Source organism: Parasteatoda tepidariorum, chromosome 2, assembly GCF_043381705.1.
Source record: "Parasteatoda tepidariorum isolate YZ-2023 chromosome 2, CAS_Ptep_4.0, whole genome shotgun sequence".
Classification (NCBI taxonomy): Eukaryota; Metazoa; Arthropoda; class Arachnida; order Araneae; family Theridiidae; genus Parasteatoda; species Parasteatoda tepidariorum.
In genome coordinates this window covers 13,200,238-13,216,093 of record NC_092205.1, presented here as the reverse complement: position 1 = coordinate 13,216,093, position 15,856 = coordinate 13,200,238, and positions in this window count along the sequence as shown.

Below are 15,856 nucleotides of genomic sequence, written 5' to 3'. Positions count from 1 at the left end.
GGATCACTCTAGTTAACTGATTACAGAATAACTGAATTCTATAATTTAGCAGTAACACATATGTCCCAACAAAATCATATTTAATGGATCACTCTAGTTAATCTGCAGAATAACTGATTTCAATAATTTAGCGGCAACACATATGTCCCAACAAAATTATATTTAATGGATCACTCTAGTTAATCTGCAGAATAACAAATTTCTATAATTTAGAGGTAACACATATGTCCCAACAAAATCACGGGGGCTATTTTCTCTATAGATTATTCAATACTAACTCATGCTTTATACTTAATGAAAAAAAAAATTATGTTTTTTAATGAAAACAAACTTTTGCTTTCGATCAAAATTACTTCTTGCGTGAATTTCAGATCATACTGTATTTTTCCATTAGTAAAATTTTTGATGAAAATGATGTTTATGTTTCTCAAGCTTCTCCAAAATCAATTTCAAACAGGATTTCAAAATATCAACGTAAATGTTCAAAAATAATAAACATATATAAATTTGATAAACAAACCGAAGTCGTTGAGTCAGCAAGGCGTGATAAATTTTGGAAGCAAAAGTTCGGTTATGGATGGCTTCGTGGGAAATGAATCAGAGCATTAAAGATGAGATGGAACGGAAGATGTAAAAAAAATTAGCGTTCGGAAATAAGCGTCTTAAATTGAGTTAAGTAACTAGGTGAGGAAAATGCTTGTTTAAATAGTTGGTGTTCACAGTTCTATCACCTATTATTTAAGATTTATTTGCAGGATTAAATCTTCAAATGGGTTTTCGACCAAGCCCTGAGCAGCAATAAATTTTTGTGCAGTTTTTTCTTTAAAAAACTATTATCCAGTTTGCTTGTAGTTTCAAACAAGCTTCAGGAAGAAAAAGAAATTACTGCCCGTTTAAAAAAAAATGTTTTAAACTTGAAAGAAGATTAATGCCAGAAAGTATGCTTTTCACCATGTTAAATTATTATGAGGAAAAGCTAAAAAAACATTTTTTTTTTGCTCTTAGAATATCTTCAAAACAAGCTACAAGGCGTGGAAAACAACTTAAGATTTATTAATATCTTAAGTACACTAAATGACTTCATGTTAAATGTAGTTATTGTTTATTCACTTCAAGTGTTTAACTGTTTTTTTTAAATATTTTTCATTAAACTTCTTAGTTAAATATTGTTTATTTATTTTATTTGTTTTTAAAATTTATTTTTATTCTAAACTTGCCTTCCTTTCCATCATTACAAACTTTTTGTGCATAGAATTCTTTTAGTTTATAAAGTAATCTATCAATTTATTTTGCTTTTATTAAACTATAAATACTGTAATTACTGTTGCTTATTAATTTCGTTTTTTCTACTCGCTTATATCAATTTGATTTCACATCTGTGAGAAAAAACAAGCTTAGAATCGATCATTTTGCGATAAGTTAGATCACTTAAATTTCGATTGGAGCTCTGTACCTGAGAACAAAGCATGTCTTATTGTGTTGTGTTATCTATTACCTAAGGTCAAAGTTAACTGGTAATTTTTTTTAAAAGCGAAAATCATTAATGTTGAAATATTTCAGCTATTTCTTCTTTTGTTCTGACTATTTCTTTCTGCAAGTTAGTAAATGTAGCTTAAAACTAAAGCTTGGTGGTGGCTTTTTTTTTTTAACCTTTCTAGCTGAAAGGACTTCAAAGAAATCCCTTAAACAAATACAAATGGTAATGCTAGTTTGATTTCATGAAAAATTTAACAGAAAACGCTTACCTTTGTATTCTTTATTGATACAAATTCAAAATTTATACATTTTATTCTAAATAAAAATAGTTAAAAGCTTGTTTTCTTTTGGAGTATGTAATAGTATCTTTTTCAAATTTTCTTTTTATCGCAGAGTAACATACATTTGCAAGCTAATAAGCAGATATTGAACATTACCGGAAAATTTATTTTTTTTGGTGAGAAATCTTAATGATGCAGTTAATTCTCTCTTTAAGCTTCTGATATGTAGTAGATTTAAATTGCATTTAAAACTACTGTTTTGCTTTAAAAGGGAAAAGCTTTGAAATTCTTGAACAGTTTAATCAATCAATTAAGGTGAATAGTTAATTTCTTAAAGCTTTTGATCGTGCCCTCTAAAAATATCATGGCATTTTTGAAACATATAACTTTGAATTGCCTGTTATATAATGAAAAATAATGCTATCATGAAAATACATTTCAGATACAAATTAATTTTTGAGATTGATTATGTACTTTTATTTCTAAATTTTTTACTTTTAAATGATTTTATTACAGAACCGGTTTAGATTATAATGACTTAATGGTGCCGAACAGAGTTACAATATTTTTAATAAATATTTGCATAACAAGAAATTTGAATCTTTTATGGAATTTGCGTCAATCTTCTGTTTACTTTAACTTTAACTTTTTTTATTACTATTTAAATGCTTTATCGAAATTAATTTTCGGTAGAGTCAATGACAAATATAATGCTCATACTTTATTTGCACTTTATTTGCATAAAGCACATACTTAATTTAAAAAAATGGAGACGTTACTTTTACTCCGTCAGGAACAGAATTAAAAGTTCAAATTCGATTAATTATTTTTATCCCTTTGAAACATATTTTTCCAACATGAAATGGCTAAAAAATAGTAATAAAAAAAGTTATAAAGTAATAAAAGTTTCTAAAATTACAGCTATTAACCCTTTCGTGAAAACGTTTAAAATCTGGTTACCGTAAATGCGAAAGAAAAGCTTCACGAAAAAATTGCACGTGAAAAAAAAATTCATTCCTTAATTTCCCTGTTACGCAACTATGTAACAAATTAAATTTTAAACGATATGATGCCGATGGATATGACTACGATTAAATTGGTTTTGACGGGCAACAATCACGAAGTAAAAGCGTGCATATGCTAGAAAGAGAATAAATGTTAAAAGATTCTTTCCTTGTAAGTAACTAGAATTTTGTTTATGTTTAGAATATTGCTTCTCGACGGAAAAACATCAAGATATATTTCACTCTTGGTTTGCGACGAATAATAGTCGGCCATTTTGAAGGAAAAAAAATTTTGAATTGTGACATTATTTACTTCACTTCCGTTCGGAAGTATTTTGTTCTCGTGAAATCATCTTTGACAGCAGTAAATAATGTTTACCTATATAAATGTGAGTTAAATTGGCGATGACAGATTTTACGAGTTAGTTTGTGAGAAAATAAGTCACCTGTTTTTGTTTTGCAAAAAAGCATATTAGAAAAAAGGACCTTAAAGCAAGTGCAGGTAATTATTATTTTTTATTAAAATTCTCCTGTAACTAATTGTCTGCTTGTAAATGCTGATTCTGAAAATAATTAAAGAGATTAAAAGTAATCTTTAATTTAAGATGACTAATTACATCAAGATGCCGTCTAAGCATCATGATGCATGATGGCCTAAAATTTTAATTTCATAATAAAGGCAACTTCTTCGCCTTAAATCTTCTATAATTAATTAATAATTAAAAATATAACTTTAAATTGGCGATGACAGATTTTACAAGTTAGTTTGTGAGAAAATAAGTCATCCGTTTTTGTTTTGCAAAGAAGCATATTAGAAAAAAAAGACCCTAAAGCAAGTGCAGGTAATTATTATTTTTTATTAAAATTCTCCTATAATTAACTGTCAGTTTGTAAATGCTGATTCTTAAAGCAATTAAAGAGATTAAAAGTAACCTTTAATTTACGATGACTAATTGCATTAAGATGATGCATCTAAACATTATGATGCATGAGGGCCTAAAATTTAAATTTTAGGTCATTATTTTATAATAAAGGCAACTTCTTTGTCTTAAATCATCTATATTTAATTAATAATTAAAATTATAACTTTTAGTTTTAAATTTTTTTAAAAAGTTTACTAAACCTTAATTTAAGGTGAATAATAAAATCAAATGATCGACTCAACATTTTGGCGCATTATGAACCATTTTTGTTTAATGTTATCATGCTTATTTTTCTTAATTCTTCGATAATTAAATATTAGTAAAAATTATTTTTAAATTGCTAAATTCTTAAAAGTAGTCAAAAAATTATACTAGTCCTTAATTTTAATTAAAAAGGACTAATAATATCAAGATGCAGACTAAATAGAATGAAGCATTAGGACCTACAATTTTAATTTTTGGTCATCATCCTATAATAAGGGCAACGTTTTGCCTCAGTACAGTTTCGTAAATTAGAGAGAGAATTAATTTTGAAAAATTAATTTAAATTTTTGACTTTTTTTGGCTCATTTGTAAAAACAATATTTGAATGAAATGGTTTGAACAGTTGTTCAGAAATGGAAATTTTTTAAAAAAAATTACTTATTTAAAAATTTATTGCGAAGTAACTTATCGACCAATTTTGTGCAAATTTTTTATTTTAAATTTACTTAGTTTAAATTGTATTTCTTAATCAAAATTCTTATAACTATTGATTTTAGAAATGGGAGAAAATAATGAAAGAAAATAATCGTTACAAATAGTTTTATGAATGTAGTTTTATTTAAATAAACGAGTTTTAAAATGTGAAAATTTTTTTAATTTGCTTACATAGCTTCAGTGGTATGGAAAAAGTACGAAAAAAGTGAAATTAACCGTAAATGGTCCAAACTTTTGAATTCGATATTAAATTAAGATTATGAAAACATTAATTGCTTCAAACTATTTGGAGATATATTTTCCAAGAAGCAAAATACAAAAAATGCTGCATTTAAGGAACTGAAACTTAACATAAAAACATAACATTAAAAAACAAACAAACATAATATTATCTGACCTGACTTATTGCAATTTTAAAAATAGCAATTAAAGTTTATTTAAAAATTAGGAAATGGGAGGATAAATATTTTTTTAATAAAAAAATAATTAAAATAAATTTAATTTTTAAAAATAAATTTTGCTATAAAGTATAGATTGCTATAAATTAACGAATTTAGTTTTGAAAATGGACATTCGAAGCTTCAATGTAAATATTTGGAGAAGAAACCAGAAAAGTAACTTTTTCATAAAACCAATTTCTCGAATTAATATCATTAAGCTATTAAGAACGTTCTGAAATCAATATTAACTCAAGCGGAAAGATTTCACTGTATTTAAGCTGCATTATTTTTTATTTTTTTTATCTTTCATGAAACGATTGGGTTTTTAGTGATTGTTGTTATTTTGCGTTTATTATTATAATCACATAAGGAAATAGAGAACAAGACATTGTAAAACCTTAAAAATAATGACTATAGTGGAATTGAAATGTCTTCATTATTCATGGGTACGAGAATTTTTTATTTATATTTAGAAATTATGTAAACCTGGATAATTAAGTATATTTGCCAAATATAGGAATAAATAATTGTGATATTATAGGATACAATAATGTTAAAAATGTTGTATTGTCGTGATTTAATAGCTTTGAAGGAACTTTTTTAAAGCTTGCGTTTAAGGGATTTTTCGCATGAAACAAATAAAAAATGAGTTTGCTTCTCTTAACAAGAAAAATATACATTATATGAAATTAAAAAAAGTTCATTCGTATCATTGTATTTCTAGATATACAGTTTTTTTCCTTATAGCAAAATGGTTGTATGTATTATAGTAAAACATTCCCTTTACTTATATCAAAATAATTGATGCACCAATTAGATCTTTTTTTTTTTTTTACTTAAATATCGAATTTCCCATCATGAAAAACTAGTTTCCAATTTCAATTGTACAAAGCTTTATAATCTGGAAAAAATGGTCTTAATAGCTTAGTCAGGAGATCAGCAATTTTAATTTTACTTTTTACTTACTTTGAAATATCTGAAAAATAATTTAAGCCAGTTGAATAAATTTCATTTTGAGTATTTGCGGCGGCCACGGTGCAAAGCTTGATTCCCCCCCTAGTGGGGAGATCAACTGTGGTTGGTAGAGCATCCTACTACAATTCTGGAAGTCCTTGGTCCAAATTTCGCCGGCAGCCAACGTGAACTTATATTATTAACCTTAAAAATAAACTAGAATTGAATTAATCATAAAATTATTAACAGCAAATATATTAAGTACATGAAAGTTCTTACCTATGATGTAATCATTCATCTAATTAATGTTATTTGAGATTTCAGGATTGTACATTCCCATGGAAAAAATAGCGGGGAATATGCACTGGTATAAGTACAACATAAAATCCATTATGAACTAAATTTTTTAAATATATTTAAACTTTTTATTAAATGTTTTAAAATGTACTTATTTGAAATAGGGATGTTTCAAAATTGTAATTCAATTATAGTTATTAGGTTATAATTTAATTAAAATCACCTTGTTTGCGTAGGTAAGATGAACTTGCATCTCTTGCATCAGCTTTTAATGTAGTGTCTCACACATTTCTATCTCCACATCATTTTTGAGACTATGCAGTTTACTTAAAAATGTGAATATGCTGTTTTTAATTTTCCTTCTTATTTCTTTTAGCACGAAAAAAAATAAATCTGATTATTTAATTTCGTTCGTGTAAATCTGATCCTTAAATCAAAAGTTTTTACTTAATAACTGTACTACAAATGAGTACACAGGCTGTAAAAAACAATCTAACAATGCTTATAGTAGCTTATTTATAAGCTTAAAAAGTGCTTTGAGCATAATAAAAAAAATTGAGCATAAAAATTGTATTGAGCATTATAAAAGCTTAAGTAAAAAAATAAGTTTTTATTTAAGCTTTTATTAAGTAAAAGCTTAAATAAATAAAAGCTTTGAGCTTAAATGAAAAATAAGAAAATTGATTGAGCTTAAAAATTGCACGCTATTTTATAAAGTTGAAGTTTAAAAAAATATTTTGATAGGTTATAAAATTGAATAGTTTTTTTTTGGTACTAAACTCTGGTACTATCATACCTAATATATTCCTGAGTAGCCGAGAGATATATCGGTGACTTATCTCTGGTCACGATTGTCATCGCAAATATTTTCTGAAATTAAGCTGTTTCTTGATTCTCTTTGGTATTTGTAAGACAACTAGGAAAAAATGGACACGTTTCACCTTGCCTTCTGTCCCCCATCCACGTAAAAGCAGATCCTATACGGGATAAGACTCAGTTGGCGAAAATTGAATTTGGAGTTGAAGGAGCGCTCTTGACAATCGCCAAACAACTGTGCGCTGATGCTCTTGCTATGTTTTCGATATAGTATCATTCGCAAAATTTAATATGGATGTGACATTTTTAATTTTAAGGAAGCGTATCTTCCTAAAACTTTTGAGAATATTATTACACAAAATAAAGGAAATAGTATGGAAATTCGTTCTTAAGTTAATTCATTCAATGATATATAAGTTTGGATGAAATTAGATATCATTTTAGATAAAATCAGATATTTTTATGGATTGATTAGATTTCGGATGGATAAATATCATTTAGAGTTTAAAAATAATGCCATAAGCTGTCAAAGAAAAATCTCTTCATTCATAAATTTTATTTCTCTAGATTAAACGCATTTCAAATCAGATCAAATTTTTCCCTAGATAACAAATAGATTTATTTTGGAGCTAACAAATTTCGGATTATTATTTGAAAATTTTGAAAATATGAATTATTTCATATTTTTACAAAATTGTTACTTTAAAGCGAGATAACATTTTTTAGAATACCTATTGTTTTTCTAGTAAATATTATGTTTCAGTTAACTTCTTAAAAAATCTTTATAAAAATGTTTACAATATTCTTTTATTAAGACTGATGTAATCAAGAACATCTGTAAATTAAACTTTCTTTTCTTCATATTTCTTACAATGAAAGTAAAATATAATTGATTTTTCAAAATATTGTTACAAAAAAACATGCTATTACAATGTTACATTATGTTTTGTAATTTTTTTATAAATAAAATATTTTTATTTTTTTGCTGAAATTTCCTGTACTATATTTTTAAAAAACAACCTGACTACATTTTTAAGAAATAATTATAGCTTGAATAAACTTAAAAGCATAGAGAAAGCATCTCATCTCTAATTTTTAATTGATAATCTCAAGTTTGAGTGAATACGATTTTCAAGTTGCACCGGCAGTTATAAAGTCGCAAGTTTGTTGGTAATTTCCCAACATTCAAAAAGTGCTGATTTGGCTATACCACACTTCAAACTTGGAAAAAAGAATGAAAAGAATACGGTTTAGGTTAATATAATTTCGTTCTCCCACCACATTTACCCGTTATCATTGCCAATTGGCCAATTGCAATCGCCTTGTTTCTTATCCCATATAGGATCAGCTTTTACTCGCTCGTTCCGGCTCCTTTATGAAAGAGATAATGGATTGCCAGATGTAAATTAATTGGTGTCACTTTTTTAATAGGTCTTGCATCTCTGAATTATTCTTCTCTAATTATTTTCATCAGAAATTGTAAAACAAAAAGGTTTATTCCTATTGTATTTTAACTTTAAAATATCGAGTAAATATATTTAATATTTTCCCCACTCACATTTGCCTATTTCATTTCAGAAACAATCTTCACCATGAGATTTTCTTGGCCAACGAGACTTGGCATCTTTCAATTGCTTATGGCTTGTTTACTAATTGCTTTACTGACAAGTTCAGGTGAAGCCCATGGTCCGATGATCATTTTAAAAGGTAGCAGCCGTGGTCGGCATGGCCATCATGGTGGTGGTTTTGGAGGAATGGGTGCTCTCGGACTTTTAGCTGCAGGTGTAGCAGTAAAAATGGCTCATCAGTTCATGAAAAATCATCATGGAGGATTCGGAGGATTAGCTGCTCATCACGGACCAGCGATGGGACACTCATTTGGCAGTCATGATGCTCATCTTGCAGATTATGGATATACGCCACAAGAACATGGGCATTGGATGCCATAACTGATTCCTCCTTACTAGTCATTGTAAATAATTTATGTGAATAGATGAATATGAAATGTGTACAGATGTATGTACATAGTACAAACACTGTTTTTTACTAATAAAATTGAGCTCAATTTTATCTTTTATTTGTAATTTATATATTTGAATCATTGAGTTTGGAAACCGGTCATCTCCAATTAAATTAAGAACTGAATAGTTAAGCATCTGCTTGCTTTATATAGCTTTTTTATTTTTTGTTATTAAATAATGGCTTTTTATAAAATATTCTATTTCAATTGTGAGATAACATCTCTTAAATTTTTTTGTTTAAAGAATAAATTTATTCTTGATGACTTGCTTTTAGATAAAACCCTAAAACGAATACTATACATTATTTTTAACAAGAATATTAACAATTAGTCATTTAGAAATAAATTAACCGATTTATTTAAGTCTTAAACTACATATTCATGAATCTTTGTGTAAATTTAGAAATATTTCGGATTATATGTGCTGAACCACTTAAAAATTTCTTCATAGAAAGACAAAAACTAATTTAGTTTGTATTGTAAATATTTTTTTGATGTATCCAATTTTCTTCTGATTTATGGCAACTTTTCAAAAATATGTTTCCTCAACTAGTGATGATGCCATTTTTAGGGTGCTTTTTGTTGCACTGAGTAAATATTAATTTGCCTTCCACCAACGAAAAGAGATACTTCGACTTCACCAGGTGAAGTGCTTTTATTAGTAAACTTGCTGTAATATGACAGCTGAAACCTCAGATGTATTTTGATAACATATTTTTCTTTGAATGCTCCACCCACCAGCTTTTGAAATCAAGTATCATAATATTTGTAATCAACTCTTTACAGTTCATTGTTACTTTTATAACTCGTTATTTTCTTTACCATCTAAAAAAACTGTCCCCTGAATCACTCATTGTCTGATGAAAAACGTCAACAAAATAAAAAGCCTAAACTAAATAATTAATTGTTTGGTTATACGAGCGGAAGCCATCTAGTGGTATATTTACAAGTTTATTCAGAGACCGAATCATTTCCAGGCTATGGCATGTTATCAAATTAAGTCGAGATTTTACTGCTCAAAATATACTATTACAGGTAGGAGGGCGTAAATTTTTTATATTCTAATTATGTGTCCACGTTAGTTAAACTTAAAAATGCAAAAATATCAATTCCGAAAAAAAAAGTGGAGATAACTGGTTTTCGTACTCATCGATTTATTTCATAAAGTTAAATAGAGTTCAGAAAAACAGCGCGTATTGAATTTGTATTTGAAATAATTTGTATTTGAAACAATTGAATTATATTTCAATTTGTATTTGAAACAATTGAGTTATATTTCAATTTGTATTTGAAACAATTGAATTATATTTCAATTTGTATTTGAAACAACAATCATATACAAATGTTGTTACACTCAGGGGATAGAGCGCTCGCCTTCCAATGAGGCGAACCGGGCTCGAATCCCAGTCGATACGAATACCGCATCCGTCTTGCACCGACCACACTGCTGACTTGAAATATCCTTAGTGGTAGACGGATCATGGGTTGGAGTCCCCTCGCGGTCAGGCTAACCGTGGGAGGTTCTCGTGGTTTTCCTCTCCATGTAACGCAAATGCGGGTTAGCTGCATCAAAAAGTCCTCTCCGAATGCAAATTTCTCTCAATACTCGATCCAGGAGTTTCCTTGTCTTCTGGATTGGGTTCAAAATTACAGGGCTACAGAGTTGAAAATTATTTGTACTAAACTCAAAACAAAATTGGGCGGTTCAACGACGGTTATAAAATAAAATAAAATGTTGTTACAGACATGAACTACACATACTATAAGTAAGATTCCTCCGCCTGATGGCACAAATCTTACATCAGTGCATGCGGTCCAGGAGGGATGGTGTTTTCTACACTAGGGAGCGTTGTAAGGTCTTGAATGCCTATATTTCCGGGTTACTGTTTTTGGTGCATTTTGAAGCCATTTGGCTTGCATTGTGATCATTATGTTTTGAGATTCTCTTGAATAGTATTTCTTGTATACGTGTATTTGCTACCTGATTTATTATTTGCGTTTAAAAGAAGAATTGCTATAAGTTACGTCATTTGAAGTCCTATTATTTCAAGACGTAAGAATTATCATTTGGAAAAAATCAATATAAAGCACTCCTTACCTTGTTAACAATATACCAACTTCGGAATATAAACCTAAATAATAATTTGCAAAATGAACTTAATATCGCTGCTCGAACAATATGCTAACACTGGAGTATAACAGTGTAGGGCTCGCAGCAAGAACAAATAGTAATAAACAAGTAAAATGAGGCCAAATCAGAACTGCCGAAAAGCGAGTTCTTTCTAAATCTATCTACCATGTCAGTTTTTTTTTTAATAATGCGTCTCTAAATAACTGAAACCAATTTTCACTTCCAAACTCATCAGAATTACTTAATATCAATCTTTTGAAATACAACAGATTGCAGCTTCGAAATTATATAATTCATTTCTTTTATTAAAAACAAAATTATCTGTTTTAGAATATCACCTCGCGGAATAAGCCGTAGTAAGCAGCTGTATACTTTCTAACCGGAAGTAGAGCACGTAAAGAGCTTGAGATTGTTGTTGTTTACAAAAGTCTACGATGATTACAGAGTGGACTGTAAATTTAGCAAATATTTTATTACAGGACGTTCACCATAGAATGTCCCTAACGAAGAACGATATATTTTTAAATTGATATCCATAGTTTTAGTATAGGACGCTCACCATAGAGCATCCTTATCGAAGAACGTACAAAGTAATTACATTGAAAAATAAAAATGCACATATATCTTTTTCCTTATACGTAATATTTCAACTCTGACTGAATGAAAAGTACATCTCGTGTCGCAGAAAAATCTTAAAAAAGCTAAAATTACTTTAAGTATATCACCTGTAAAGTATTGGTAGCAAATAAAAGCCTTTTTTTAAACATGGAAATGAGTTTGTAAAGTTTTTAATGCAAGTATATATCCATAATTAAGGAGGAGTAGAGGAATTATTTTTGGTAAAATTTACAAGAAAACATTTACTAACGAAAATCAGCGTCATTGAAAAGTGAAATTTAGGGAACTTTCTTTATAATGAGAAACGAGAATAAAATCAGAGCTCATTAAATTGAATTATTTTCAAAAATACCTAAGCGCAATGATTTTGTTTTCAAAGTAAAGCTGATAACAATCAAAGTTTGAACATATATCTATACAATGAAATTGGTCAGATGTGCAGTGCTTAGAAAAGCATCAATCAAAGGCAAATGTATGCATCATAAAAATGAAATAACATCTCAAGAAATTTTTCTCAAAAAACAAAAATAGAAACAATGATATAAAATAGGGGGAAATGTGGCCTAAAAATAATGATTTTGTAATCAAGATATGACTCTGGCATTCTTAAATTATCATATTGATGTCACTCATGCAGAAACTGTCATTACGTTTCAGATTGCATAGTGTATTTGAAGTACATAATAGGGGCTGAATTCATTATATTGATATCATTCTAAATTCTGACGAAAGTAACTAAATAAAAATTACTGGCATTATTATTGAATATTCCTTGGAAATATGCCCAATGTACACGGAGAAAAAAAAATTTCTGGTAAAATTACTGCATTGTACGGTAACGACAATTCTGGCAAAAAACAAAACAACATAATTCTGGTTAATAAAACCATATATTCGGTATTTATATCTATCTTTTGGTAATTTTTCCATTCACATAGAAACGCTCTACCAGAAATTCCGGCTTTAAAAATGATCGATCTTACATCTCTACATTAAGTAAAAATTATAAAAGTAGAAAAGTGGAGTAAAAAAATTAGAAAGTAAATTTAAACTGAATAAATGATTTTTACGTCATGTTTAAAGGTAAGACAAAATTACCAAATTTTAGCACATTTAAGAAATTTTATCGCACATTATAAAATCATATTTTTTTTGTTTGTTAAATTTTACAAAAATTATTACCATAGCTCTTCGGGAAAAATAACCGAACTTTTTGGTGTTCCCATAGAGCACGGAAATATTTCGCCATATTCTGGGAATTTTGACTACACTTTTTTTTTCTCAGTGTACTTAGTTTAAAATGAATTAAAAGATCCAAATTTGGCTCAATCTCGTTTTGCAATTGGATTAAACTTTAAAATGGTTTATTTTTTGATTCAAAACTCAGGTGTAAGGCAAGAGTCTCGTGTGTATAAGTTTACATAAAGATTCCAGATTAGAATATGTGAAATGGTCTAACTACAAGAATGGCAATTCAGGGATTGATGTTTAACACTAAACATACCAACACTTAATCTATACCTATTTCGATTTAAAGTATACCAATTTTTACATCAAGTCCGGCCAAATGATTGGACTTTATGTTCCTTGATTGAAAGAACGAAATATGGATGTTAGGAAGGAAATAAATAGAAAAAAACTTTATTATAATTAAACAAAATTGTATCTTGTCCATTTTTATGTGTTACAAACACAAAGAATAAGAATTTTTAATTCATTGCTCAACGCATTTTGTACATATACAGGGTGTTTCCATTGAACATTTTCCTCGAACATATTTCTTCTAGCTATTACTATTTCTATAATTCTTATAATTATTCTTATAACTATAAGAATATATAAGAATTATAATTCTAATAATTAGTATTATTTCTTCTAAGAACTTGTGCTGTCTTGATTGTTTCGACATTTTTCTGGGTAAAAAATAACAGTTAGTTAGAAATGAAGTAAAGCTATTAAAATAAAATATAAGCTACTTACCAAAACATTTAGTTTTTGTCGCTTTTTCTTACAAAAAAATGCCAATCTAAAATTTTAGGTACTTTATTGAAATTTGAGTTCACAGTTATTCTGATTGAACTAACTACGCAACAGTCTTTGCAGAAAGGTGCAACTAATCGAATGCAATACGTTGAACACGCATTAGATGGCAATTTCTAATCCGATAACCTTATTCTGATCCGATAACCAAAAAATTGCTCTCCCGGTCAAATGACCGGTTGTGGTAGAAATAGGTTTACGACAGATGTTATTCCGAACAAACAAAATACAAAATAATAATAATAATAGAATATGAACTGTATATAATTGTTCGAAAAAGTCATGAAGTCAAATGTGCAAAAACGATGAGGTCATAAGCGCATTTTCGATGCAAAAGCTCTTAAGCAGTCATTTGACCGGTTATGTTTAGTGTTAAGAAGGCAAATTTTTATAGCTGCGAGGAAAAATATTTGTCAAAGGAATGTTTATTATTATTTTTCTTGCAAAAGATTAGGATACAATAAAAAAAACTTCCTCTAAAAGTTATTGTAAAAAAAAAAATTCTAGCTAATTTTTAGTTGTTTATTATCTTATAAAAAAGAGGGTGGGTAAAATAGTAATATTAATGCTCATTAAAATTGGGAAATAAGTAGAAAATTATGTTTGAGGAAAACCTTTTCAGAAGATCGAAAAAACCGTAAAACACAAAAGAAAATTTTTTGCACAAACTGGCTTTCATTATATTGTATTAAATGCAGTCGTCGGAAAAACTACATTTTCTTTGTAGTTAACTACAACTACTTTATTACATTTGTAGTTAACTACAACAACAACTACTTTTTTTTTTAAATGTAGTGACTGCAAACTACTTTCGAAATGTAGTCACTACGATAATTTTAGAAGAACAAACTTATCTGGAGAATTTAATTCTCACCAATATTCAAAATGATTTTGAATTAAAAATTGGCTTGGTTAAATATGAGGAGATATTAAGAAGTTTTAATTCATGTTTACATGAAATAGTTTTTTTTTATTCTAAAGCATTTTTCACGAATTTGTACCTTTAACCTTCGAACTCTATGATTTTTTCGACGGTGATTTAAGAAATGCTAGGAAATTATCAAATATTTGTGATTTAAGTGATTAATGCTTTTTTACATCCTCCAAGAAATAAAGTACAGTGTGAGAAACAAAAAACGGACCACCCTGAGTAAATTTAAATCTAATGAACGGATCTTCATGTTCTAGGACTCAATCTTAATGGTTTGAGGAGGTGACTATGCTAATTAATTAATGCCGACGATATTCTAAGTTACGATATCAGACACAAAAACGTACTTAATAGTTTCTGTGAAATCGAATTTAAAAAAAAGTCAGATATTTAAAATTCGATTTCTCAGAAACAACCTAATCGATTCGCACTGATTTTCCCGAGCATCAGACGTAGATCTTATTAACGTTCGGTCACAGAGGCATTCTCATTGCGTACGTTGACGGACTCGCGAAGGATTTGCACCAATGAGATTCAAAAAAAATTTTGCGTTAAAGCCGTGTTTCTGTTAAACTAATGTAAAAAGTAGTTGCCAGGAATAGCTGCAAATTTTTTTTTGTATCGCACAACTCACTACACTACTTCTTTTCAAAAGTAGCGCACTACACTATAAACAACGGAAAAAAGTAGCGACTACGGTAGTTTCTCTATTTGTAGCGCGCTACTTCCGACCACTGATTAAATGCATCCATTGTTTGTTTTTTTAAATAAAAAGATGAAATGGATTCGAATGAAAATTTTCGAGAAAATTACAATTGAGCACATAATGATGACATTAAAATATGGACATAAAAATTAAAATGAACATAAAATCGTGACTATATTCTGTAGTCTAGAATCTGCTATGTAACTTGCTATGAAAAGGCTATGAAACTTGCAGAAAAAAATACAAAATCAAGCACAAGGAATTTCTGGCTAATTGTTTCAATATAATTTCTTAATTGTTACTCACATTCCTTCGCTTCGGACAGTGTTTTCCAAAGTGTGATACTCGTACCCCCAGGGGTACGGGAACAATTTAGCGGGGGTACACGTTCTTATGAGAAATATCTTGCAGCAAACGAAAATTTCAGAAAATTTTATTTAAAAACAAAGCTAGCTATGAAAATTTACAATAACGTATTTTTCTATTGGCTATTTTTTGCAGAGTTAACAGTTAATAATTA